General features: G+C 45.0%; 1 protein-coding gene across 1 annotated transcript in view; it reads left to right on the forward strand.

The window, feature by feature from the left end:
- The first annotated feature begins 6,747 nt into the window (after positions 1 to 6,747).
- Positions 6,748 to 26,747, forward strand: part of ARHGEF37 (Rho guanine nucleotide exchange factor 37) — a 102,470-nt gene continuing 82,470 nt past the window's right edge. The window contains exon 1 of the mRNA XM_077327094.1: positions 6,748 to 6,918. The gene's annotated coding sequence lies outside the window, so the exon portion shown is untranslated. The remainder of the gene's footprint in view (positions 6,919 to 26,747) is intronic.

Genomic DNA, 26,747 nt, shown 5'->3' on the forward strand with positions numbered 1-26,747 from the left:
CCATTAAAACCTTTCCTCCTTATATTTCCAATACACATCTGCATGCCCAGGCAAATGTTTGGAATAGTATTACGATAATCTATGATTTTAACTTCTTGTGCAAGTGGGGAGATGAGTGACAGTTGCCAAGTCATTGAACATGACTATTCACACCAAGCAGTCCATCAATGCCGCAAGAGAAAAAAGATCTTAAGAATTCTAGTAACTCATCCTGCACAACCACTGATTCAGATCTCTGCTGCTTAACATTTCTAATGAAAACGTCTCATATGAAACAGAGAAAAAAGACTTTTGGAGAAAAGGGCTTTCTTTGTTCTTGTGCAATACAGAACATTCTCAAGGCATTCTTTGTTTTGTGTGTTTTTTAAGGCTAAGCAGCTCTTGTCTACTAGATGAGTGTTCATGCAGGACTACAAAAGAAAAGAAATTTGAGTATCCCAAGCCAGATGACTCCTCCCCCGCAGCAATGGCGAGCCATCTCACAAGCTTTTCTTTTTACAATGCTTTTTTTTTTTAAGGATGTGAATTCCTTCCTCCAGTTCCTGCATGAGAGAAGACATCTCCTGGACCATATTTGTTCAAAAATGCAGGATTCCCTGTATGCAGCAGGACTTCATTCCCTTGAGGCAAGGCTCATTTATCCACATGGCATCTGCCAGCACCAAAAGTCAGGGATTTGCAGCTGGAAATTTACATATAAAGAGCAATTTTTAAAATCCCTCATTTTTAAATATCATAAGTGTTCCAAATTATTTGGGAGACTGGGAATAGCTGCCTTATTGGCTCATTTCCCCCCCCCCCCCCGACTAGTGGTAAGGTTGGGAAGGGGTGGGGGGAAGTCGATATATACCTTACAGTGAAGTGATGTTTTCCATTGGAACTGTAAACCCATCTTCCCATTCAGATTGTCCCACTTGCCAATTATACCATCTCTCGGGCTTTAGGAGGACATCTCTATATAAGAACGGACCCTTTGTTTAAAAATCTGACTTCAGTTTCTGAAGCAAGAAGTCACCCAAATCAAATTCCAATTGGTTTTGTTTTGTTATTGTTATGCACAGCCCTTACCCACATTTTTACCTGAACTTGTAGCCAGGACTGGAAGCCAGGGGCAGAGAAAATTCTCAATGCTACTGCAGCTGCATTTCCAATATGTGGCACAGTCTAGTTATGTATGTATAAAATTAGCTCTGGGTGACTGGCTTCACAGCCTTAGCAGGATATTGCTTTCAGGATACCCATTCTGCACTGGCATGCCCGACCCCCTCCCTTTTCAGTTCTTGCCATTGTGTCAGCAGGATGCCCTTCATGCAAGGACAGAGCCCTTGTTCATCGCCTCCATCTGAAATGGGCTGGGGCATACCTGCAGCATTCCAGTGGCTTTGGCCAGTGCATCGCTACAGGAGATAGGAGACTGTTGATTAGGCTGCTTTTGGGCCTGCCTGTGATGTTTGTAGCTGCAGATGAAGAAAAGCCTTTGTGGTGCTGGATGACAATTGAATGCTGAAATTCTGGGGCAGAATATGAAGTAGCTGCATTGGAAAATCAGAAGGAAAGTCTCAATTGCTACCAACCAGTCCCATTTTGTGTTCTAATTAGGTTGACAACTTTAAGTTGGTGCATTCCTAGAGATTTGGGGGTAGAGTCTGTGGAGGGCAGGGTTTGGTGAAGGGAGGATACTCAGGGAAATATTTTGCCATAGAGTGTTATCCCAAAAGTTCTGATTTTAACAATGTGGAATTTAGCTTTGCAAAAGGGGGATAACCAGCAAGTAATTGTCTTGCACAGTTTACAAGGTGATTCAGCCATTTAGGAATTAGCAGATTGGAAATATTTTTAAAATTAAGATTATGGCTTTATTCACAGAATAAGACACAAGACAATCACTAACCAAGACTAAACAGCTTGGCAGGAAGAAGCAGAAGGTGCCAGCTCAAAAACTACTAATGAGTTTTGCTTTCTTTTTTACAGTGTGTGAGAGTATATAGGTTGCAGGAGAGTGGGGGCTGCTTGAGCGTGTGTGTTTTTGATCTGTTCCTTGCCTGGTGTTCCCCGAATCGTGCTTACACATGCCCTGAGACACATGTTTTAAGCCATGGGGAACTAACTGAGCAGCGAGGGGTGGGGGGTGTAATTTAGCGTTTAAGGTTCAATTTTGCCTGTGTTTAATGACGTAATTATGCCCTTAAGAACTTAAGGCAGACAATGTTGCTAAATTGTAATAAGAATAAGAATAATCTTTATTAGAAAGAAATTAATTAAAGCATAAATATATCTAACACACTAACAAGCAATCATATAAAGAAGAATAGGGTGGAAAAAGAGAGTCCAGTATAATTACCTTTCCATAGAGATGATAGACAAGAGAAAGCAGGCTGCACGGAGACTGTACAGGGTGTTTCAGATGAGTCCCATAACCAAAATACACAAGGGGGCTTGCTAAAGCCACTGCTTACTAAAGAGTTTTTTTTTGGGGGGGGGGGGGCTGGCCTACATGATGCAAGCCAGGCATAAGAAGTGGAAATTTCCACTGAACCAGGTGTTGGGCAACTGCTGGCTCAAGCTGGAGATGGTTGTTAATGGCCCTAGACAAAGGGAACCATCTTTAAACAGCCCCGCAGCGCGGTGCGCCGCGGACTGAATAAAAGAGTAAGAGCTGTCTGGGAGGAGTTAGGGCGGCCCCTGTCCTGGATAAAAACTCGGAGGGGCCAATCAGGAGCCACGAAGTGGCTCCTGATTGGCCCCTCCGAGAGTCCATCCCGACCCAAGCACGCAATGGGGAGCCGTGCTCCATTGGTTGCTTCGCCCGGCCAGGGAATCACCGCATAGATTGGACTGCCAGCCGATGCGGTGAGTCCACTGGGGGGCCACGCCACCTTCTCCCGGCCGCTGGAGTGGCCTCGCTGCGAGGCCGCTCCGGTGGCCGGGAGAAGGCTCCAGAGAGCTGCTAGGGAGGGAGGGGGCCGCGCCGCCTTCTTTCGACTTCGCCCACGGTGGAGGGGCGGGAGCCGGCCTTCGCTCGGCCCCGGGAGTGGCCTCGCCATGCCGAGGCTGCTCCCAGGGGCGAGAGAACGCTGTTCAGGGCTTCGGGGAGGGTGGGGGGGCGGGACCCGGCCTTCTCTCGCCCCCGGGAGTGGCCTTGCCACAGCGAGGCCGCTCCTGGGAGTGAGAGAACGTCATTTTGGCCTTCGGGGAGGGTGGGGGGGCAGGAGCCGGCCTTCTCTCGCTGCGGCAAGGCCGCTCCCAGGGCCGAGAGAACGCTGTTTGGGGCTCCAGGAAGCGTGGGGGGGCGGGAGTCGGCCTTCTCTCGCCCCCAGGAGTGGCCTCGCTGCGGTGATGCTGCTCCCGGAGCCGAGAGAAGACCGGCTCCTAGCGCCCATTTTATTGCAGAATAAAATGGGCTTTATTTCTAGTCCTAGACTAGATATTGTGCTATCTATTGACTGGATGATGGGCTTAGACCCTCGCAGAGCGACCAAGTTTGGGGAGACCACACTATGGGGTGGGAGTGGGGAATCAGGAGAGTCCAGAGGCACCTGAAATTCCAGCCTATAGCAAAGGACCAGCTGAGGCATGTCCTGGTTTACAAGATGGATTCTGCCCCATAGTGTGTCTTGTCAGGGTGTTTCAGGGTGTTCCTGTGACTGGCTTGCTCCCAAGCCTAGACTGTTGTGGTGTACTACTGGTTATGGAGTACAGTCTGCCAGTATGTGAGGCAGGGGTGCTGCGATACTTAACAACGGGTGGTGGAGGACTGCTGCTAATCATATTAGCTGATTTGCATTAGTTGGCAGTGTTGCTTGGGGCCGTACTTCCAGGGGATTCTCAGACCCCACCTGGAGGCTGGCATCCCTAAACCTCAGTGGAATATAATGCTACAGTCACCCCTCCAATGCAGCCATGGAGCTGACCTTTATAGTCTGGAGATGAGCAGCAATTCCAGGAGCTCCAGGCCCCACCAGGAGGTTGGCTGTCCCTGGTCTGGAAATATTCCTTGAGGTTTGAAAGTGGGGCCTCAAAAGTGTGTAATGCCTCCACAGCTACCTAACCAGCTACATAGTGCCCCTTGACCTATTTCAGGTCAAGAAAACATTGCAGAGAGGAGGTAAGGTTGCCAGACCGGTGTAGGTTCATGTTCTGGAATTCCACACGACCTAGGTGTCCATGAACCTGATTTGGATCAAGACTGCTGGGCACAGAGAGACCTCTCCTTAGGGGTGCCAGCTTCCAACTGAGTCACTAAACCCACACCAAACCATGACCTAGCACCCATTGTATTACAGAATGCAACTTATTTTTTAATTGACAAGCAGCTGTGAAGCCCTGCTGCTCATACTGTGGAGCAGTAGGGGTTCTTTGCAATGTTATCATCCAGTGTGATTGTTGGCAGTTAGGGATGTGTGATGCAACACAATTAATCTGAAAAAAATCCGAATCAATACTGCCATCACGTTTCAACTGACTTCTGGCAAGCCCATAGGGTTTCTAAGGCAAGAGACGTTCAGAGGTGAATTGTTCTTGCCTGCCGCAACATAAACTCAGCACCAATAGGAGATCATTAATCAACTTCTTATTGGAGTGAAAAAGAAAAGCATCATAGTCATATTTCATTACTCCCTCCCTTTCTTGCTTCTTGCTAGTAATGTACACAAATGATAAATTTAGAACACATGCAATTCCCATTAATAAAAGTCACAGACAAGCATCAATACAACTCATGGTTAAATATGTAAGAGGAAGTTTTAAGGATCTATGATTTCTCTTTTTTATTTGATGGAAGGAAGACAAAGGTGAAATTGTAGAGATGGAGCACATGATGAGTTGAACCCAGGTGGCTGCCTTATACTGAGTCATACTATTGGTTTTCCAGGTCAATATTGTCTACTTTGACTGGCAGTGACTCTCCATAATGACATAACTACATGACAACTTAACTGAACACCATAGGGCTCCCTATATACCCCCCCTGAAAAAGCAAAAATCAAGATGCTTTTTGTTTTTATCTGCCCATACAGCTGATTGACTGGTTTTAGATTATTTTAGATTTTACAACTGGATTTGGACTGCAAAGACTTGGACTGCAAGGCGAACAAACCGGTCAGTCCTAGAGGAGATCAGCCCTGACTGCTCCTTAGAAGGCCAGATCCTGAAGATGAAACTCAAATATTTGGCCACCTCATGAGAAGAGCCTAATGCTGGGAGCGATCAAGGGCAAAAGAAGAAGGGGACGACAGAGAATGCGGTGGCTGGATGGAGTCACTGAAGCAGTGGGTGTGAACTTAAATGGACTCCGGGGAATGGTAAGGACAGGAAGGCCTGGAGGATCGTTGTCCATGGGGTCGCAATAGGTCGGACACGACTTCGCAACTAACAACAACATACATTTATTGTATATGTTTTTATGATCATGTTGTAAATTGTCCCAAGCTGGCAATGCCAGGAGGGGTGGGATATGGACAAATAAATAAAATGAAGGATGCAAAGTTTACATCAAATTCAGCACTTCCCTGCTCAGATCAACAAGGCCCAGTTCTAAGGGCCATTCCGCACCTCTAAAAATATAGCTTTAAGCAACCGCAATTGCTTAACGCTATAAAAAAACTCGCCCCCCACCATTTCTCATCTCCTCGCTCTCTCACTTTCTTCTCCTGCTTTTTGACGCTTCCAGGCACTCTGCATGGCTGATTAAAATGGCTGCGGAGAGGGACTCACAATACCAGCAAGTCTCCCCCTGCCTGTCAATCATGGCAGCCAGCCAATCAGCTTTCTCCTAACTTTAAAGGGAAAGCAGTCTTTTTTTAAAAGTAAAACTTCTCCATTGTTATGTCTGTGCATATAATCATAGATGCATAGTGCATAGTTTAATGCCAGCCTGTTTTGACAGTTTGAAACTTGAAGATGAAGAGAAATGATTCCCCCCCCCCGATTTTGGGGGAGTGGGTTGAGAGGCATGCTTTGTGTGCCAACTGGTAGGTGGGAATTTTTTTTGTTCTGCCTCTATGGACCAATGCGTATTTGTTGCTCCAGGCAGCTTGCTAGCAAAAAAGAAAAAAGCCCCATTCCAGGGGGAAGGGAAAGGGAGGTGGGCACGAAGGCAGGTACTGGAGATGGAGATCACACTACTTCTGGCCACTTTGGTTACATACAGCCATTTTGTTAGTGGTTGCTGGTTGCTCTCCTGTTCATGCAATATAGTTGGGTGAATCCGTTTTATGCGATTCCCCAATTACCGCTTTAAAATGGAGGATGTAGCTGCCAGTTTGCTGCTGGAACACTAGATGCTGACGACGTCATGTACAACATTTAAAAAAAAGTGTCTTCAAGACTACACTATACACTTTCTGGGTGTGGAATAGCCCCAAATTTTACTTTGGAGACAGTGGGCTGGTAGGAAAGGATGAAGACCTCTTCCAAAGATGCAGTTTTAGGATTCACAAGGTAATATGCTCTGAATCTCCCTACCAGAAACTGACTTGTTCTTGTTAGAATCTGAGTGCAATAACTGTTGAGGTTTTATTGATTTTGATGCTGTCATAGATCAAGTAAATCTTTTAAAACAAAGAACTCCTTTCCCCCTGTTCTTACACAATCAGTAATTTGCAGGTACAGCAGGGATACATTCTTTCAGCTCTCAAGTAATCATATTTCAAATTGCATCAGCATGATTGGCAACGCTGCCCATAGAGCTCGTGCTCTAACAGGCTCAACAGCTTTTCCTCTCATCTTGCTTCCCTTGCAAGTCTTTCACTCGTGGCTTTTCAAGCAGGAAAAACAGACTTGAACTACTGCAAACTGAAACCAACTAAAGGGGGCTGGCCTCTTAAGCAAATCTGGTGCAAAATACAAGTGGGTATGGAGTGAAAATACCATCAGGATTACAGGCCACCCTAGAAGACATCGAAAGGAAGAGCAGCTAGGGTAAGAATATGAACTTAAGTTTGTGAAGTTCCAGTGGTAAACAGAAAGTTCTCTAAAATGTGATATATACTGATGTCAAGGGGTATGCAGAAACATTGATAGCGGCACAGATGTGGCAAAGGTACTGATGCAGGAACAGAAGTTTAGAAAGTAAAGACCTATATTAGTTCAATATACACACGCTCGCAGGATAATCCAACAAGGACTATTTCAAAGACAGTAGTAATATATCTAATGTAGACGTAATGGTTGTGAGGGAAGAAATGTTTGATAATCACTGCTTACAAAAACAAAAAGGTGGGGAAACTGTTCTTCATTTCTGGTGTGAGGAGTACAAAACATATACAATAATGACCTCAAACAAAAGAATGAAAGCCATGGTTAGGGTATTGCTGAAGAGAAAGAGGGTAACCTTTATGGTATTCAATGATATTTTTCCCCAGTGGTTTTTGATGAATGATATGAACTTAGCTCAGTGAGGGAGCATTTGACCCCTTAAGAGACTTAATTAAACAAAACGTAAAAGTCAGCCTTTCAAATGATGAGAAGACGCCATATGAGCGGTCAGTTGTGTTTCACGGGATGATGGCAACACTGTCCAGCAGGCTCTCGGAGCACTGGCACGGCCACATTCCACCCAGCACTTAATATGGCAATTGGAATGCAGGCTGAGACACTCTCAGCCTACCTAGTTCTAAAGCTTGTTGTTGTGGGGATAATATGGGGGAGGGCACAATAATGTTGTATGCCACTGTGGATCCCCACCGGGAAGAAAAGTGAGGTGCAACTATAACAATAGAGTTAACAGGCTCTATTTTCTTCAGTAAAATATAATTTTAAACATATAGCTTTATAACATAAATACATATCTTAATCTCATGCAACAAATAACTACATATTTATTGGGTAATAATAATGATAGTGATAATAAAGAGCATTTTTGTAAATTAGTCTTTTCAGCTCCTCTGTGTTGCCATTATTTGGTTGAATCGAAGAGCAGAGAAGCTACTATTCTTCCTGTAGGACTCTCCCTTCCTGTTTCAGGAATATTGATTTTTAATCAAGTATTGTTTCCATTTGTCTTTGAACAAAAGATTATCCTACAATGCACAAAAAACCCAATCCCCTCAATGTATTATTACTATTATTATTAATTAATTAACAGTTTAGCAGCATCTGATTAACAGCATTGATTGTCTTTCCATCCACAAAACTAGTCACTGCTGATGGATCTTCCCAGGGTGGGTGTCTCTATGGGGGTGTCTTTTTTGTCAGGGGACCCCATAGATGTAAGTAAGTGAGATATGACAACAGAGTACTGTAGCTGGAGTACTGATGTACTATAGCTGGAGTACTGATAAAGGGAGCGATCTGCAAACATCTGGAGGACAATTTGGTGATCCAAGGAAGTCAGCATGGATTTGTCTCCAACAGGTCCTGCCAGACCAACCTAGTTTCCTTTTTTGACCAAGTAACAGGTTTGCTGGATCGGAGAAATTCGGTTGATGTCATTTACTTGGATTTTAGTAAAGCTTTTGACAAGGTTCCCCATGATGTTCTGATGGATAAGTTGAAGGACTGCAATCTGGATTTTCAGATAGTTAGGTGGATAGGGAATTGGTTAGAGAACCGCACTCAAAGAGTTGTTGTCAATGGTGTTTCATCAGACTGGAGAGAGGTGAGTAGCGGGGTACCTCAGGGCTCGGTGCTCGGCCCGGTACTTTTTAACATATTTATTAATGATCTAGATGAGGGGGTGGAGGGACTACTCATCAAGTTTGCAGATGACACCAAATTGGGAGGACTGGCAAATACTCCGGAAGATAGAGACAGAGTTCAACAAGATCTGAACACAATGGAAAAATGGGCAAATGAGAACAAGATGCAATTTAATAAAGATAAGTGTAAAGTTCTGCATCTGGGTCAGAAAAATGAAAAGCATGCCTACTGGATGGGGGATACGCTTCTAGGTAACACTGTGTGTGAACGAGACCTTGGGGTACTTGTGGATTGTAAACTAAACATGAGCAGGCAGTGTGATGCAGCGGTAAAAAAGGCAAATGCCATTTTGGGCTGTATCAACAGAGGCATCACATCAAAATCACAAGATGTCATAGTCCCATTGTATACGGCACTGGTCAGACCACACCTGGAGTACTGTGTGCAGTTCTGGAGGCCTCACTTCAAGAAGGACGTAGATAAAATTGAAAGGGTACAGAGGAGAGCGACGAAGATGATCTGGGGCCAAGGGACCAAGCCCTATGGGTGCTGTCGCTTTTGAATAGACTCTTTTTATTTTGCTGATCCAAATCACTTCCTGCTCTGAATAGACTTCCAGGTTTTCAGTGCTTTCCTTCCTTGAATCTGTTTTCCCAGGTTCTTCAAAGTTACTTTGGGTTTTTACATCCCTAGCTCTCTCCCCCTCATGTTGATTAACTTCCAAGCATTGAATTTTCGTTTGATTTATTATTGGCTGGGCTATATCAGCTGCTCTCTCCAGACCGTCGGCTCCGTCCAAAAGCTCCCCCTTAATCCCACAGATTTCCTTTTCCAGCTTATTGACTGCTTTCAGTATCTTGGAGTTCCCTTCGCATAACAAATGGAAAAGCTGTGCCTTAGTTAATTTTTCCATAGTTCTAGGCAGTCACAAATTATAAACAGAAAGTCTCGTGAGGTCTCGCGGGAGCACGGGCGATCCCAAATTATCAGTTTGTCGATCTCCGTATCAAGTCAGCTACCCCCACTGAACTTTTTCCAACAAAACTTCAAAGCTGTCTCTTTGTTTGGTTAGCGGGTATAATTAGCTGGGAGTCTCTCACTCGACGAAAGAAGGAATTCACTTGTAGATTGGTTGAGGAGGGGGGAGGAAGAGCTTGTGGGAGAAGAAAGAGAAAAGCCAGAAAGCTTTCAATCCTTACTGTTGTAGACTTCAGCTTCTGTCAACGCTCCTGTCAATCTGGTAAAAGATGGTCTGGGAAGAATGTAAGGTCAGCTGGTCGTTTCAAGCTTGTAAAGTTGTTTGTGACAAGGGCGCCATCGTGACCTTGAGCACACGCCGCTGTTGATCTTGGGAGCTCGGTCTCCCTACCTCCCCACAGATCTGTAGGACCCTCAGGATGCCGTTCCCGGTTCCTGGGGCGACCGGTGAGCAGATTTGCGTATCTGCTCAGGTCAGCCAGGTGCAGAAGCTCCTGACCCTCGGCATGGCTTAAGAGCTGAACAGAAGTCCAGCTTTTATGGCGCCATCTTCAGTCGACTCCTCGGGACCAAGCCCTATGAAGATAGATTGAGGGACTTGGGAATGTTCAGCCTGGAAAAAAGGAGGTTGAGAGGGGACATGATAGCCCTCTAAGTATTTGAAAGGTTGTCACGTGGAGGAGGGCAGGATGCTGTTTCTGTTGGCTGCAGAGAAAAGGACACGCAGTAATGGGTTTAAACTACAAGTACAACGATATAGGCTAGATATCAGGAAAAAAAATTCACAGTCAGAGTAGTTCAGCAGTGGAATAGGCTGCCTAAGGAGGTGGTGAGCTCCCCCTCACTGGCAGTCTTCAAGCAAAGGTTGGATACACACTTTTCTTGGATGCTTTAGGATGCTTAGGGCTAATCCTGCGTTGAGCAGGGGGTTGGACTAGATGGCCTGTATGACCCCTTCCAACTCTATGATTCTGGAGTATGCAATGTCTAGCACTATCAATTTAAAAAGCCCATATTCTGTATGGATGCATATGTGCAGGAGGACAAGCAGCATGGTAGATCTTGATAGAAGCTAAACAGGATCAGTACTTGGAAGGGAGACCACCAAGGAAGACTCTGTGGTAGAAAGCAATGCTTCTTATTTACTTTGAAAACATTTTGCTGTGGCATTACCATCAATTGGTTGCAACTTGACAGCACTTCACACACACACATGTGCAAACCACAGGATTTAGTTCTGTTGCTGAAGACAATCAACATTTATGTTGCTTGGCTGAAGAGTACTAGGGGGCCATATTTATTTATTTGATATTTGATATATATATTTGATTTTTGTTCCATCAAGATGTTCAAGGCAATATAAATGGGAGACCCCTAGAATGCCTCATATTCTGGCATAGACTTGATTTTCTTCAGACTGGTTGCTGCACCATACATATGTCCTAAGGCAGACCACTGACAGCAGGCATGTCTTGAAGACTTCACAATGAAGTTCACATCCATGGCACCAGGCAGTTTGGACATTTCTGGTCTGGTGAAAGTGATAGCCATAAGCTTTTTGATTGGGGATCCTAGAGGGAAAAGCCTGCCAGGCCTAACTCTGATGTTAGAGTGCAACCAGAAATAGCAGTGGAAAGAACCTGGAAGGGTCTCCTTACCGCTGGACCTGAGCTGAAAACTGAGGATGTTTCCACACAAGGACCAATGTTGCCAATTGGTTCCACAAAGCGGATACGCTATTTTAAATAGTGGAATCTCGGTGTTCCGCATACCTGCATTTGTAGTGGAATCCAGTAGCATTTCATTCGTTCCCCACAGGTTTCCGGTCTCACAGGAATCGCTAGAAAGGAAGCGATTTTTTCTGTGCTTGGTCCCGCCCCTGGCTGTCAATCAAATGAACAGCCAATGGGCGGTTGTTATCATGCTCCACAAAAGCCCCTTTCCCTTTAAGCACAGTTAAAAAAAAACCACGAATATGTGTTGATTCGTTGCACCAGAAAGACACATCTAGCTGGCGTGTGAGCTGGCGATTCATCGTTACCACACTCCCCCACACTCCCCCAAGTGAAAAAAAAATCCCCCCCCCCGCACAGGCACGATTTTTGGCCGAAAATAAAGGGAACTTGCAAACGGGGCTGTGTTGTACTTGGGGACTTAGGGGAGCTTTAAGCACTTCTGTGGAGAGACTGTAGCCTCGCTGAGTGAATGAAGCCTCGCTGGTTCATTGCTTTCCCCGCTCGCTCCGAGGGGGGAAAAAATGGCAATCGCTTCACCGGAAGTTCGGAGGACAGAGCCAGGGGGAGGGACTTTGTTGGAACCGCAACAATGAGAACGCACAGGTCTTTTTCGCTAGTGTTGCAGATTGTTCACAAGAGTGTAGCGCTTTTCGAAGGGTGAATCCACTTTTCCCGATTTCCCTAGAAGCGCTACAACGAATTGCTTTTCGCGAAACTGTTGCAAGAGTGTTGCAGACTGTGTGCGACGTCTTGCGGAACTGCAAATTAGTAGAGTTTACAATATGAAAGCCTTCTGCTACATTAAACTCATGCGGAATGGCCCTGAGCATGGGACAACCAAGAAATGGGACACTTCTTGCACTAGTCTGCTTCCACTAAGTCAGCCTTTCTCGACTTTTTTTTACCACTGAGAAACCCCTGAAACATTCTTCAGGCTTCAAGAAACCCCAGAAGTGGCATGATCATGCAGAATATAGTTGGGAGGCATAGCTGTGTATACGCCCACCTGGGGCCCCTCTCCTTCCCACCCCCTCCAGTCCCATCATTGGCCATTTCGGGAGGGGGGTCGACATGACCATATACAGCCATATCATCCAACAAATGTTTAACAAATGTTAAACATATATTAAAAATTAATTAACTCCCACCCATTCAGGAAACCCTTCCAGGGCTGTCAAGAAAACTGTCAAGAAAACGCAGGGTTTCACAAAAGCCTGGTTAGGCCTGCACTAAACCCAAGAGCTCTTTGTATGAAAGGGACCTTGTTCTATGTGGGTTAACCAACTGCCTGAAGAAAAAAACCTCTGTCTTGCCCCTTTAGTAGAGGCTTAATGGGATGTTATTTACCAGATGATGTTATTGATCTCCATACCATGAAACATTTCAGCTGTTTGTTTCTCCACACTAAGCCTCTTATAAAGGAACAAAGTTCAAGTCCAGTGTGTATGGACACAAACGCTTATATCCAGAATTGGTCTGAATTCTGGGCTCAAACTTTTTTCTATCACTTCAGACCAACACGGTGACCCACCTGAATCTAACCTTTTAGAAATGGATAGGACATTGTTTTTCTCTTGGCAATATTATAAAGGACTTACCTACTGATAGCAGAGTGAATAAGGCAGTGGGACTGCACACTCTGATTGAAGAGTAGGTAAAGGTTTATTTAGGAAACACCATACTGCAGAGGAGAGACAGAGATAGTAGCCAACTACATGTTTGAGTGGGGGGCAGCAAGAAATTGCCCCTAAGAGACAGATTAGGAATGACACTTGACAGGACAGAAGGTCCTGACTTCACTATCCTATCTAACAGTCTCCTTGCTGCCCCCTGCAGTCTTCTCATTTTCGTTGTACGCCAGACTTTGCCTATTCCAACACCTACTTTGCCAGTTTGGTGTACCGGTTAGGAGTGCGGACTTCTAATCTGGCAAGCCGGGTTCGATTCTGCACTCCCCCACATGCAACCAGCTGGGTGATCTTGGGCTCGCCACGGCACTGATAAAACTGTTCTGACCGAGCAGTGATATCAGGGCTCTCTCAGCCTCACCCACCTCACAGGGTGTCTGTTGTGGGGAGAGGAAAGGGAAGGCGACTGTAAGCCGCTTTGAGAGAAAAGCGGCATATAAGAACCAATTCTTCTTCTTCTACTTGTGTCTGGTCCATTGCTGCTGTGACAATAGTAGGAAGAAGTCTCCCAGAAAGGTGGAAGTTCTTGATATCAGAAGCTTCACAATACACCTACACAAAGAGGGGGAAATGGAACTGGAAAAGTAATATAGACACGGACTGTACAACAATTCACCAGGGCTGTTTCTGCAGTTGTCTGTATTCTCTGAATCTCCCTCGTTTTGGTCTCTGGGAAGGCAATTCGGTTTTGCGCCTTGCTGTCTGCACTAGGTTGCCTCCAAAGGCAAAAACTGTGGATAGAGTTTGCTTCCTTCCCTTCACATTAACCTTGGACCAGTGGTCTTCCCGGAGCCGTGAGTACACCATCCCCACCCCCTTTTTGTTTTTGTACATGTGCACTAAGGATTGATGGTTCTATCGCAAAGGTGAAAAGTTCAAGGTGAGGATTCTTTGCTCTGTGGTCATGTTTCACTTCTCTTAGTTGGCCATGGCTTTGGAGTTACAGCTCGCATTACAACTGCTGGCTCAATTGATTTCAGTGCTGCCGCTCCTGCTTTTCAGCATGAAAAATTCCATAGACTTTTGTGCTGCTTACCTGTAGTGTTTAAAGAAAAGGAAGCGGCAGCAACAGGACTATTTTGATTCATCGTCAGCAAAATGGTTACATGTGGCCACCAGCTACCTTGGGAGCAGCAATGACCTGTGGGTCGGCTGGCATGCCGTAGCTGGAGTGCGGTTCCCTCCCAGGTTCTGGGTTGACAAAAGAAGCCGTGACTGGTGGGACAACTTCATCCTTCTAGCATGGAGTGACAAGATGTGGCTGAGCAACTTCAGGATGACATGGGGAACCTTCATGGAGACTGTTGAGGTTCTAAGACCAAGGTTGGAATGCCAGCAGATGAGGATGTGGTCACCAGTCCCTGTGGAGAAATGTGTTGGGGCAGCCATCTGGTATCTTACCAGAAAGTGGGGCAGCTTCTTGGACTCGGTGTCTCCATAGTGGCAGAAATGATCCGGGAGTTCTGTTTTGCAATGGAGGCTGAATTGTTTCAAAAGATCGTCTGCTTGGGTGATGAGATTAGGAAGGTAATTAGACTTTTTATTTCATTTCTTTTTGATTTGCGAAATACTGCTATCGCGATGGACATGGGGCTAATTTTTACCTTTTGTGTCATATTCTATGCTAGATCATGGATGGCTTCACAAGACTCGGCTTTGCACATTGCATTCATGCTGTGGATGGCTGCCATGGACAGCTGACCAGTGCCGCTCCAAGTTCAAGTGGGTAAAGGGGGCATTTATGGACAGCCTGGAGGCCTAGCAGGAAGTGCCTTGAGAGAGCAGCTGGACCATCCATCACAAAAAAAATGATGGAGATCTGGGAGGCAGCCGGCCATCCCACTTGGGAGGTACGCTGGCACAGGGGTGAGTCTACTACAAGGCAGCCATTTTTTAAAAAACCTAGCAGGACTGTCTGTTGGATGTTTTATTGCAGCCCTTTCTCCATTCATCCTATATCCGTGCAGCAGTGCTGTGTTAAATTACCCTTCATTTCATGTTGACATGTTCTGAGATAGTTGGCATTTCAACCATACATATCACTGACATTTTGGAGAGATTCCATGATAATGTGGGGCCATACAAGCCATGAACCTTTGCAAGTGCACACATTGTGCAGATCCATTCACGTCTACACTTTGTTGAGGTGGGAAACAGGTTTGAGGGAAAGTAACATTGGTGAAGGGACATGTTTGGTTGAACAGTGAAAGCACATCTCTACGCAATGTCCAAGCATGCACTTCCACAGATCACAAAGCAGCATAGTTATACATTACTGCAATTGTAAATTGCCATGGTTATCATCACATCCACCCAGCCAACCCTTTTTCCTTGCATATTTCTCACTTTCCAATTCCAGCAACAGCTACTTGTCAACCCACACAGGATCCTAGGGATGCTTGGGAAGAAGAAGAGAAGTTTGAGGAAGAGTGGGGTGGTCATGAGCCAGGCCTGGGAGAAGAAGAGGAGGGTGGGGATGCCACCCCACACCAGCATCAGATCCAGGTTGATGGGTGGTGCATTGTCCTGGCACTGTCCTGCACTAATTGCAACTGATGAACTAATAATAGATAACACCCTTGAAACTGATGCAGAGTTCTTTATAGAGGGAATGCATGTTGACTTGCATCCTTCTTAATTCCTTGACTGGCTCTTAATTAGGACCTCTTATTGGCCAGATACATGTGAGTCTCCAAACTGGTTTCATATTAAAGCACAATGAAACTCAAGTGGTGTATACATCAGCAACAAAATAAAAGCTCTGTGGGTCTTGACTGTCTCCCTTTCCCTCCGAAGCCACAAGGTCTTCTTTGACAGAGTAAGAAGCAATGCAGGGGGGAGAGGATGACGTGGGTCAGACAGAGAAGGAGGAACCCCACCACTCTCAAGAACCAGTGCCAGGTATGTTTTATCTTGAGAATCTTGAAGGGAGTATGGGAATGGCCCTGAAGGAGATGGCATGATTTGCTGGCAAAACAATTAAGTGGACTGCATGTCTTCTTTCAAAGAAACTTCAGGGCAGGTGCAGCCTGAAGGGGAGGCAAGGTCCACAACAGTGGAGGGAGCACTTGGAGAACTGAGAAACACTATAAGCTCCCACCGCTGCCACTTATGCTTCCTGTGAGTAAGATAAACATTTTGAGTTAAAAAAAACATGTTTGGAATGACATAACGATTTTGTCTTACTTTCCCCAACAGTGTACAGAGTTAACTGCCGGCTCAAATGATTGAAGCAAGGATGGAGAAGTTGGAGGCAAGACAAAGAGCATCCATCAAAAAGTTTTCAGAACTCTGGTCGAGTTCTCGGGGAGAGGGGCAGGAGTAAGGTTCCTTGTTGGGAATTCTGTTATGGGGCAGAGGTTTGTTGGTTCATTGTAATTGTTGGGTGTTTGCTAGTAATCAGTTTCAAATTGTCACGAATAAAAGAAAAATTGTTTGAACATGGATTTATTTTTAATGTACTGGGACAGAAAAACACAGGCAAAAAATGTTTAACATTGAATGACCAAAAACAAAGCATTAGCAATTTCGTGGAAAGGGGGTGATGGAAACAATGGGCCATTCCGCACCAGGATCTACGTAGCAAATTGGTTGTGGAACAAAAAAAATGCCATTTTAAATAGTGGAATTCGTCGTTATGCATACCTGGCTTTGTAGTGGAATCCAGTTGCGTTTCTATCGTTTCCCACAGGTTTCTAGTCTCGGCAAAAATCGCTAGCCAGGAAGCGATATTGCCGAGCTGTATCCCTCCCCTGGCCATCAAGCAGCCAATGGGCGGCCATTATCATGCTCCCCAAAAGCCCCTTTCCCTTTAAGGAAGGTTAAAAAAAAAAAACGTTGCAACGAATCTGCATTGATTCGTTGCAATGGAGAGACCCATCTAGCTAGCAGGTGGTGTTTGAGCTGCCGTTTCATTGTTGCCACGCTCCCCCCGAGTGAAAAAAAATACCCCCCCCGCATGGGCGCAATTTTCGGCTGAAAATACAGTGAAAAATAAAGGGAAAATAAACCAGCAAACGGGACTGTGTATTGCTTCGTGCCTGGTGAGGGACTTCGTGCCCAGCTCTGGAGAGGGACTGCAGCCAGGGAAGCCTCGCTGGGTAAACAAAGGCTCGCTGGTGCGTTGATCTCTGCTCGCTCCGAGAAAAAAAATGGCGATTGCTTAGCCAGAAGATCAGAGGAGAGAGCTAGGGGGAGGGACTTTGCAGAAACCGCAACAATGGTAACCCACAGAACTTTCCTGCTAGTGTTGCAGATTGGTTGCAAGAGTGTAGCGCTTTCCGGAGTGTGAATCCACTTTTTGGGATTTCCCTGACAGCGCTACAACAAAGCACTTTTTGCGGATCGGTTTCAGGAGTGTTGCAGATTGTCAACGACGTTGTGCATAACAGCAAAATAGTAGCAATCTCAATTTGTAACCATTGTGCTATTTTGAACGAGTGCGGAATGGCCCAATGATTACGCTCCACTTACAGGTTAAATGTTTTCCTTTTTCTAATTGGGTGTTTACCTATCCTGGGCGCAACCTGCGTTCTCTGTGAACCTACACCTGTGTCCTGCTGAGGGGGCAGATTCTCATTGTTCAACTGCAGAGTCAGTATTGTGGATGCATGCCTGTGCCCAGCTGTGCCACTTGTACTTGCTTCCTCAGGGGTCAGTGCAGCTCTGGTCTGCTTGCTCCACCTTTGCCATACTTGGCTGGAATGCTGGATGTCACGCAACACATCTCCCATGACAGAAATTGCTTCCACTGCTGACCTCATGATGTCCGATCTTTCTCCCCGTCCTCCAGCGTGACATGTGGGTACTGTTCATCCCTCTCCATCCAGCGGTCAAGCTTGGCATCTGCATGCTCATGCTAGAGCCTTGCCTGGTCAAGGATCTGCTCAGCCATATTGCTGAGCATGGCAACTCTTCTGTTTCTCCTTCGCATGTTCTCCAGCCATGTGCTGGCTAATGCGCTGCCAGATCCTCATCTTGCTCCTCAGCCGCACCTGAATGAGTGAAGTAGGCAGCAGGAGTCCTCAGTTCCATAGTTAAACAACAGCACATTTTTTCACCCAAAAAGAATTTGAAAATTAGGGAGACATATAGATTTAAAGATAGTCCTATGCATGCATTTGTTCACACACTTCTACGTTTAAACATTAACCCTGGCTGGTAGTGTGGTTGGGATTGATAGATGGGGGTATGGGATGGGTTGGGGAAGAGTCTGATTGCAGTCCAAAATGCAGTTCCCAGTTGGAAAACTGTATCGTGTACTCCTCCCATACCCACGATCCAGCCAGCACACCCTGGAATGAGACCCACTTTCCTCTCAGGTCACCATAACCCTGACTGCTCCCTGCAATGCCAACGTCACACTCGCCACTGGGTGTGTTCTCCTCCTCCTGTTCAGGCTCTGCTCCATTTTCTTCTTGATTGCGGGGCTCCATTGGATCTCCCTGTAGTGATTCCAAGCATGGAGGTATGCACAAGCTTCATAAAACAGATGTCCACAAGGACCCCATCAACACTGTGGTCAATGCCAGTTTTCTCCACCATAACCAGTTTGGTGTAGTGGTTAGGAGTGCGGACTTCTAATCTGGCATGCCAGGTTCGATTCTACGCTCTGCCACATACAACCAGCTGGGGACCTTGGGCTCGGCACAGCACTGATAAAACTGTTCTGACCAAGCAGTGATATCAGGGCTCTCTCAGCCTCACCCACCTTACAGGGTGTCTGTTGTGGGGAGAGGGATGGGAAGGCGACTGTAAGCCGCTTTGAGCCTCCTTCGGGTAGGGAAAAGCGGCATATAAGAACCAACTCTTCTTCTTCTTCTAACCATTCAGGGAGGCTTACTCAGGCACCCAGATACAAGGAAGCACTTTGTTGTTGTTATGTGCGAAGTCGTGTCCGACCCATTGCGACCCCATGGACAATGATCCTCCAGGCCTTCCTGTCCTCTACCATTCCCCGGAGTCCATTTAAGTTTGCACCTACTGCTTCAGTGACTCCATCCAGCCACCTCATTCTCTGTCGTCCCCTTCTTCTTTTGCCCTCGATCGCTCCCAGCATTAGGCTCTTCTCCAGGGAGTCCTTCCTTCTCATGAGGTGGCCAAAGTATTTGAGTTTCATCTTCAGGATCTGGCCTTCTAAAGAGCAGTCAGGGTTGATCTCCTCTAGGACTGACCGGTTTGTTCGCCTTGCAGTCCAAGGGACTCGCAAGAGTCTTCTGTAGCACCAAAATTCAAAAGCCTCAATTCTTTGATGCTCGGCCTTCCTTATGGTCCAACTTTTGCAGCCATACATTGCAACTGGGAAGACCATAGCCTTAACTAAACGCACTTTTGTTGGCAGGGTGATGTCTCTGCTTTTTAGGATGCTGTCTAGATTTGCCATAGCTTTCCTCCCCAGGAGCAAGCGTCTTTTAATTTCTTTGCTGCAGTCCCCATCTGCAGTGATCTTGGAGCCCAGGAAAATAAAATCTGTCACTATCTCCATTTCTTCCCCATCTATTTGCCAGGAATTGAGAGGGCCGGATGCCATGATCTTTGTTTTCTTGATGTTGAGTTTCAAGCCAACTTTTGCACTCTCCTCCTTCACCCGCATCAACAGGCTCTTTAGTTCCTCTTCACTTTCTGCCATTAGAGTGGTATCATCTGCATATCTGAGGTTGTTGATATTTCTCCCTGCAATCTTGATCCCAATTTGTGACTCCTCTAATCCCACATTTCTCATGATGTGCTCTGCATACAAGTTAAATAGGCAAGGCGACAGTATACAGCCTTGCCGAACTCCTTTCTCAATTTTGAACCAGTCAGTGATTCCATGTTCAGTTCTCACTGTTGCTTCTTGACCTGCATATAAATTTCTCAAGAGACAAATAAGATGCTCTGGTATTCCCATCTCTTTAAGAACTTGCCACAATTTGTTGTGCTCCACACAATCAAAGCTTTAGCATAGTCAATGAAGCAGAAGTAGACATTCTTCTGATACTCCCTAGCTTTCTCCATGATCCAGCGTATGTTGGCAATTTGATCTCTAGTTCCTCTGCCTCTTCGAAATCCTGCCTGTACTTCTGGAAGTTCTCGGTCCACATATTGCTGGAGCCTAGCTTGTAGGATTTTGAGCATAATTTTGCTAGCATGAGAAATTAGTGCAATGGTGCGGTAGTTTGAACATTCTTTGGCATTGCCCTTCTTTGGGATTGGAATGTAAACTGACCTTTTCCAATCCTGTGGCCATTGCTGAGTTTTCCAAATTTGCTGGCATATTTAGCACTTTTACTGCATCGTCCTTTAAGATTTTAAATAGTTCAACTGGAATGCTGTCACCACCACTAGCTTTATTGTTGCTCAGACTTCCTAAGGCCCATTTGACTTCACATTCCAGGATGTCTGGCTCCAGGTCAGTAACTACCCCACTGTGGTCATCAGGGATGTTAAGCTCGCTCTTGTATAGTTGTTCTGTATAATTTTGCCACCTTTGTTTAATCTCTTCTGCTTCTGTGAGGTCCCTACCATTTTGGTCCCTTATCATACCCAACTTTGCATGAAACGTTCTCTTCATATCTCCAATTTTCTTGAAAAGATCTCTGGTCCTTCCCATTCTATTGTTTTCTTCTATTTGTTTGCACTGTTCATTTAAGAAGGCATTCTTATCTCTTCTAGCTTTTCTCTGGAATTCTGCATTCAATTGGGTGTATCTTTCTCTTTCTCCCTTGCCTTTCACTTCCCTTCTCTCCTTAGCTATTTGTAAAGCTTCCTCAGACAGCCATTTTGATTTCTTGCATTTCTTTTTCTTTGGGATGGTTTTAGTTGCTGCCTCTTGTACAATGTTGCGAACCTCCGTCCATAGTTCTTCAGGCACTCTGTCTATCAGATCTAATTCCTTAAATCTATTTGTCACCTCTACTATGTATTCGTCGGGGATATGATTTAGTTCATACCTGAGTGGCCTAGTGCTTTTCCCTACTTTCTTCAATTTAAGCCTAAATTTTGCAACAAGAAGCTCATGATCTGAACCACAATCAGCTCCTGGTCTTGTTTTTACTGACTGGATAGAACTTTTCCATCTTTGGCTGCAGAGCACATAGTCAATCTGATTTCTGTGTTGACCGTCTGGTGATGTCCATGTGTAAAGTCGTCTCTTGGGTTGTTGGAAAAGAGTGTTTGCTATGACCATTGTATTCTCTTGACAAAATTCTACCAGCCTGTGCCCTGCTTCATTTTGTACTCCAAGGCCAAACTTGCCTGTTATCCCGGTTATCTTTTGGCTTCCTACTTTAGCATTCCAATCCCCCATGATGATAAGCACATCATTTTTTGGCGTTGCTTCTAGAAGGTGTTGTAGGGCTTCATAGAACTCATCAACTTCATCCTCTTCAGCAGCAGTGGTTGGGGCATAGACCTGGATCACTGTGATGTTGAATGGTTTGCCTTGGATTCGAACTGAGATCATTCTGTCATTTTGGGGATTGTATCCCAAGATTGCTTTTCCTACTCTCTTATTGATTATGAAGGCTACTCCATTTCTTCTGCGAGATTCTTGTCCACAGTAGTATACCTGATGGTCATCTGAATTAAATTCACCCATTCCTGTCCATTTTAGTTCACTGATTCCTAAAATGTTGATGTTCAGTCTTGTCATTTCTTGTTTGACCACGTCCAGCTTGCCTTGATTCATGGATCTGACGTTCCAGGTTCCTATGGAATAAAAATCTTTACAGCATTGGACTGTCTTTTCGCCACCAGTTACTTCCACAACTGAGCGTCCTTTCGGCTTTGGCCCAGTCGCTTCATTCATTCTGGCGCTACTCGAACTAGCCGTCTGCTCATCCCCAGTAGCATATTGGACACCTTCCGACCTGAGGGGCTCATCTTCCGGCGTCATATCGTTATGCCTATTGGAACTGTCCATAGAGTTTTCATGGCAAAGATACTGGAGTGGTTTGCCATTTCCTTCTCCAGTGGATCACCTTTTGTCAGAGCTCTCAGCTATGACCTGTCCGTCTTGGGTGGCCCTGCACGGTATAGCTCATAGCTTCACTGAACTACGCAAGCCCCCTTGCCACAACAAGGCAGCAATCCTTGAAGGGGGACAAGGAAGCACATTGGCACCTTAAAAACCAAAATAGACGTCAGTTGTTGGGCTCAATTCACCCACCTTTTGTTTTGTCGCGTGAGAAAATCTGGGAATGTTATGGGTGCGTGGAGAGCTCTTTAGGAACTGCTCAGTTATGTAGGCTCCATAAGGACAGGCTGAAGCTAAAATATATACACAGAACTGTACTTTGAGGAGTGGGGAAATGCTTTCCTTGACTATATCATGCCTTGCAATGTGAGAAGCAAGTTTTGGGGTGTGGGGGACCAGAAACAGCCCATGTCTTCCTCTTCTGTGTACATCTCAAGCAAACAATTGTTGTGCAAGAAATTTACACATCACACAGAGACTGACTTCAAAGGTTGCTTTCCAACAGATGGTTTTTACAACAGTTGACAGGGTCATTACAGTGCAGCAAAGCTCTCTCTATCTAAAACGTATATAAATGTTCACCCTGTATTCCATTGTAGCATGCTGTGTCAAGCTCCTGAACTGGATAAATGGCATTCTAGTCCTGATGTCCCTATTCTGGTGTATGTGGATAAGCACACCCACTACGAGGGGTGTTTCCTTGTCCTTGCTAGATTCCCACAGGAGAGGGAAACAGGGTTTGGAATATATGCTAAGACCTTTGTCCACAGCTCCAGTTTCGACAATGCCTTGATGAGAGTACTTTCTTACTTAATAAATCTTTGACTATTTGCCAAGAGTTTGCTTTTCTGAGTAACCAAAGATCCTCACAATACCACCCTAAGTCTCAAGGGAGGGTGGTATATAAATGTAAAATAAATATCTTCACACATAGTAAGAAAGAAAAAACACTCACCAGTAGCTACTGAACTGGCACTTTTTCCTTCTCCCTGACCAGCTGCAGGAAGATGGTTTTCCAGCACCAAATTCCAAATTGTTTTGGTTGTAAGCTTACAGCCTCAACTCCAAGGTATCACATCTATCTGGCTGTGTCAGATACAACACTGATGTCACAGACCCCAATGAGATATATCACTTATAATGTTAATGCTTATAATGATAGATTCAAAAGGGTAGCCATGTTAGTCTGAAGTAGCACTGGACTCTGGTTTTATAATGCTTATAATGTCAATTGATGTCATGCTGCACAATTTGTACTATCTTTTCCACTTTTAAAAAATTTAAATCTTAGAAGCAGATGACTTCTCCCAAGCTGGTACTTCCAGGGGTGTCATCTTCCCCCTCTACTGTCAGTCAGTAACCTTTTATTGGCATAAAATATGTATAAAACATATAGAAATAGGGCTTAAAATTTCAACGAAATAATAAAATAGGCCATGGGGTTACATAACCGAACAGATCTTAAAATGATTAGGTAAAGGTAAAGGTATCCCCTGTGCAAGCACCGAGTCATGTTTGACACTTGGGGTGACGCCCTCTAGCGTTTTCATGGCAGACTCAATACGGGGTGGTTTGCCAGTGCCTTCCCCAGTCATTACCGTTTACCCCCCAGCAAGCTGGGTACTCATTTTACCGATCTCGGAAGGATGGAAGGCTGAGTCAACCTTGAGCCGGCTGCTGGGATTGAACTCCCAGCCTCATGGGCGGAGCTTTTAGACTGCATGTCTGCTGCATGTCTGCTGCCTTTAAATGATGAGATAAACTATAAAAGATAACATACAAAATAGGCAGCATATTATAAAAGCATCTTAGTTAAGACTCTGGCAACTATAATGGTTACCTTTGGGTCTTTGTCAGAGAGCAGAAATTACAAGGTCATAGACTTACTTACAGAAGGCTTGTTTCCCAGCAAAGCAACAAAACTGTCATCCCAGCATTGCTCATATAAAGGGCAATCTAACAGATTTATTAAAGGCAGGAACCCATAAGGGGCATCCAAACAGGAGCTGGGACATCACTTTGGCATTAAAAATTTTAATTGCTGCAGGAATAAATTGGTTACCTTTCGCAGATAAAAAAGAACTGTTTTATCAGGAAAGATGAGGATTTGCCCAAATTGACAGCTCGTTTGCAGTGGGAGCGCCAGTTCTGGTTATATTGGAAGGTAACACCTAGATACTTAAATGTTTTGACTTGTTCTATTGAGGTGCCTCCAATAGACCAAGTCATCATGTGCCAGCTCTTAGAGAAAACCAAAACTTTTGTTTTACCATAGTTAATTACTAACTTATTATCTTGGCAATATTGGTAAAAGGTGGATAAGTATCGTTGTAAGCCAACCCTTGTGTATGAGAGTATTGTAGTGTCGTCGGCATACAACAACAAAGAAATATGCTGGGAACCAAGTTTTGGGAATGACCATTAATAGGTTCCAATTTTTGCACTAAATCATTAATGAATAAATTAAACAGCAAGGGGGCCAGAATACATCCTTGCTTAACTCCAATGGTCATTGAGATCTTAGAGGTTAAGTCTCCCTTTGAAGAATACTGGACTTAACAGGAGGTGGACACAAAGTTTTCGGATGAGAAACACAAGTCTCGGTTCCATACCCATTTGTTGCAATTTATTCCAGAGCATATCCCTATCTATCTTATCAAAGGCACTTTTAAGATCTATAAAAGCTGTATAGAGCCTCTTACCGTTTTGGGTCGTATATTTCTCAGCCAGACATGAGAGAATTAAACAATGATCTATAGTAGAGTTACTCTGCAAGAAACCAATCTGTACTGGACTTATAATTCTTTGAGAGAGAGCACAATCAGTTAGGCGCCGTTCAAGATGTTTTGCATAAATCTTACCTATAATTGATAATAAACTAATAGGTCTAAAATTATTAGGGTTATTAAGGCCACCATTTTTAAACACGGGAACAATCATGGAATTCAACCAAGAACTTGGGACAATCCCATGTAGATCAATTAAGGTAAATAATTGGCCAAAGGTGGAGCCCACCATTTAGAGTTGTTTTTTAAAAGTTCTGCAGAGAGGGCATCCTGGCCTGGAGCTTTGCCTATCTTAAGGCTCAGAATTAGTTCCTCTACTTTGTCAGGCAATACCAGGGACCATCTAGGGACATTAGTTGGAATGGAATCATTCAGCAGATTTTCTGGAGCTGCTGGGACATTAAATAGAGCAGGTCATCTTCCCACTAGGGGCTCTTGGAGGGGCTGTGGAAGATAAATAAAGAAAACAAAAAATCAATGAGGTAGGGGTTCCAGACCTGCTAGCAACCTTAGTTGCATGCTGCTGATCCTAGCAGCAGTGGGAGAAAAAATGGCAATATTGGCTTTATTGTCACTGCTGCAAAAAACCTGGAAGTGATGTAGGATAATCCTGGGGGGCTTTTTGCACGCCTTCAAAATAGCACAATGGTTGCCAATTGAAAACGCTACTGATTTGCTGTTATGCACAACGTCGTCGACAATCTGCCACACACCTGAAACCAATCTGCAAAAAGCGCTTCCTTGTAGCGCTTTCAGGGAAATCCCCAAAAGTGGATTCACCCTCCGGAAAGCGATACATTCCTGCAACCAATCTGCAACACTAGCGAAAAAGACCTGTGCGTTAACATTGTTGCGGTTTCTACAAAGTCCCTCCCCCTGGCTCTCTTCTCTGATCTTCCGGCGAAGCGATCGCCATTTTTTTTTTCTCCGAGCGAGCGGGGATAAACGCACCAGCGAGCCTCTTTCAGTTTAGAGGCTTCCCTGGCTTCAGTCCCTCCCCTTCAGTCACTAAGCACAAAGAACAGAGAAGCCCGTTTGCTGATGTATTGTCCCTTTATTTTTTACACATTCATTCAGCCGAAAATCGGGCCCGTGAGAGGGGGGGAGGGGGGGATTTTTTTTTTCTCACTCGGAGGGAGCGTGGCAACGATCAAACGACAACTCAAACACACCAGGCAGCTGGATGGGTCTCTCCGTTGCAACGAATTAACACAGATTCGTTGCAATGGGTCTGTTTTTTTTTTTTAAAAAACCTTTCTTAAAGGGAAAGGGGCTGTTTGGGAGCATGCTAACGGCTGCCCATTGGCTGCTTGACGGCCAGGGGCGGGACGAGCTCGGCAATAGCGCTTCCTTTCTAGCGATTTCTGCCGAGACCGGAAGCCTGTGGGAAACGCTACAAAACGCAACTGGATTCCACTACAAAGGCAGGTATGCATAACGACGAATTCCACTATTTTAAATGGCGATTTTTCATTCAGTGACCAATTTGCTACAAAGATCCCGGTGCGTAAAGCCCCTGGGTATTGCCAGAAACTCTGTGGCTGAGTAGAGATTTAAATCCAGCTCTCCTCAGTCTGCAGCCAACATTCTAGCCAGTACACTCATTCTCCAATATGACTAAAGAAATAGTGATTTATATCCCTGTCTTTGAATCCTGATAATTAATGCACAATCACTAACCAACCTCCTTTCGGTTCAGAGTTGACAATCCACATTCTTGTGCATACAAACACACTAAGAGAGTTGGAAATTCACTCTTGTTTTTATCACTCTGACCTCTCTGCTTGAGTAGCCTAAGAACAAGAGAGAAACGGAAAAAGTCAATGAACATTAGTGCAGGGGAGGAAAGTAGAATGTATTAAATGTCAGTGTTGTACTTCCAAGCGGTATATTTACGACTTGGATGCCTGTAAAAGGCTTGGCTGCACTCATGTCTGCCCATTTAATGTAAGATATAGGTCTCTTC

The sequence above is a fragment of the Paroedura picta genome, chromosome 3 (genome assembly GCF_049243985.1).
Source record: "Paroedura picta isolate Pp20150507F chromosome 3, Ppicta_v3.0, whole genome shotgun sequence".
In the NCBI taxonomy this organism is placed as follows: domain Eukaryota; kingdom Metazoa; phylum Chordata; class Lepidosauria; order Squamata; family Gekkonidae; genus Paroedura; species Paroedura picta.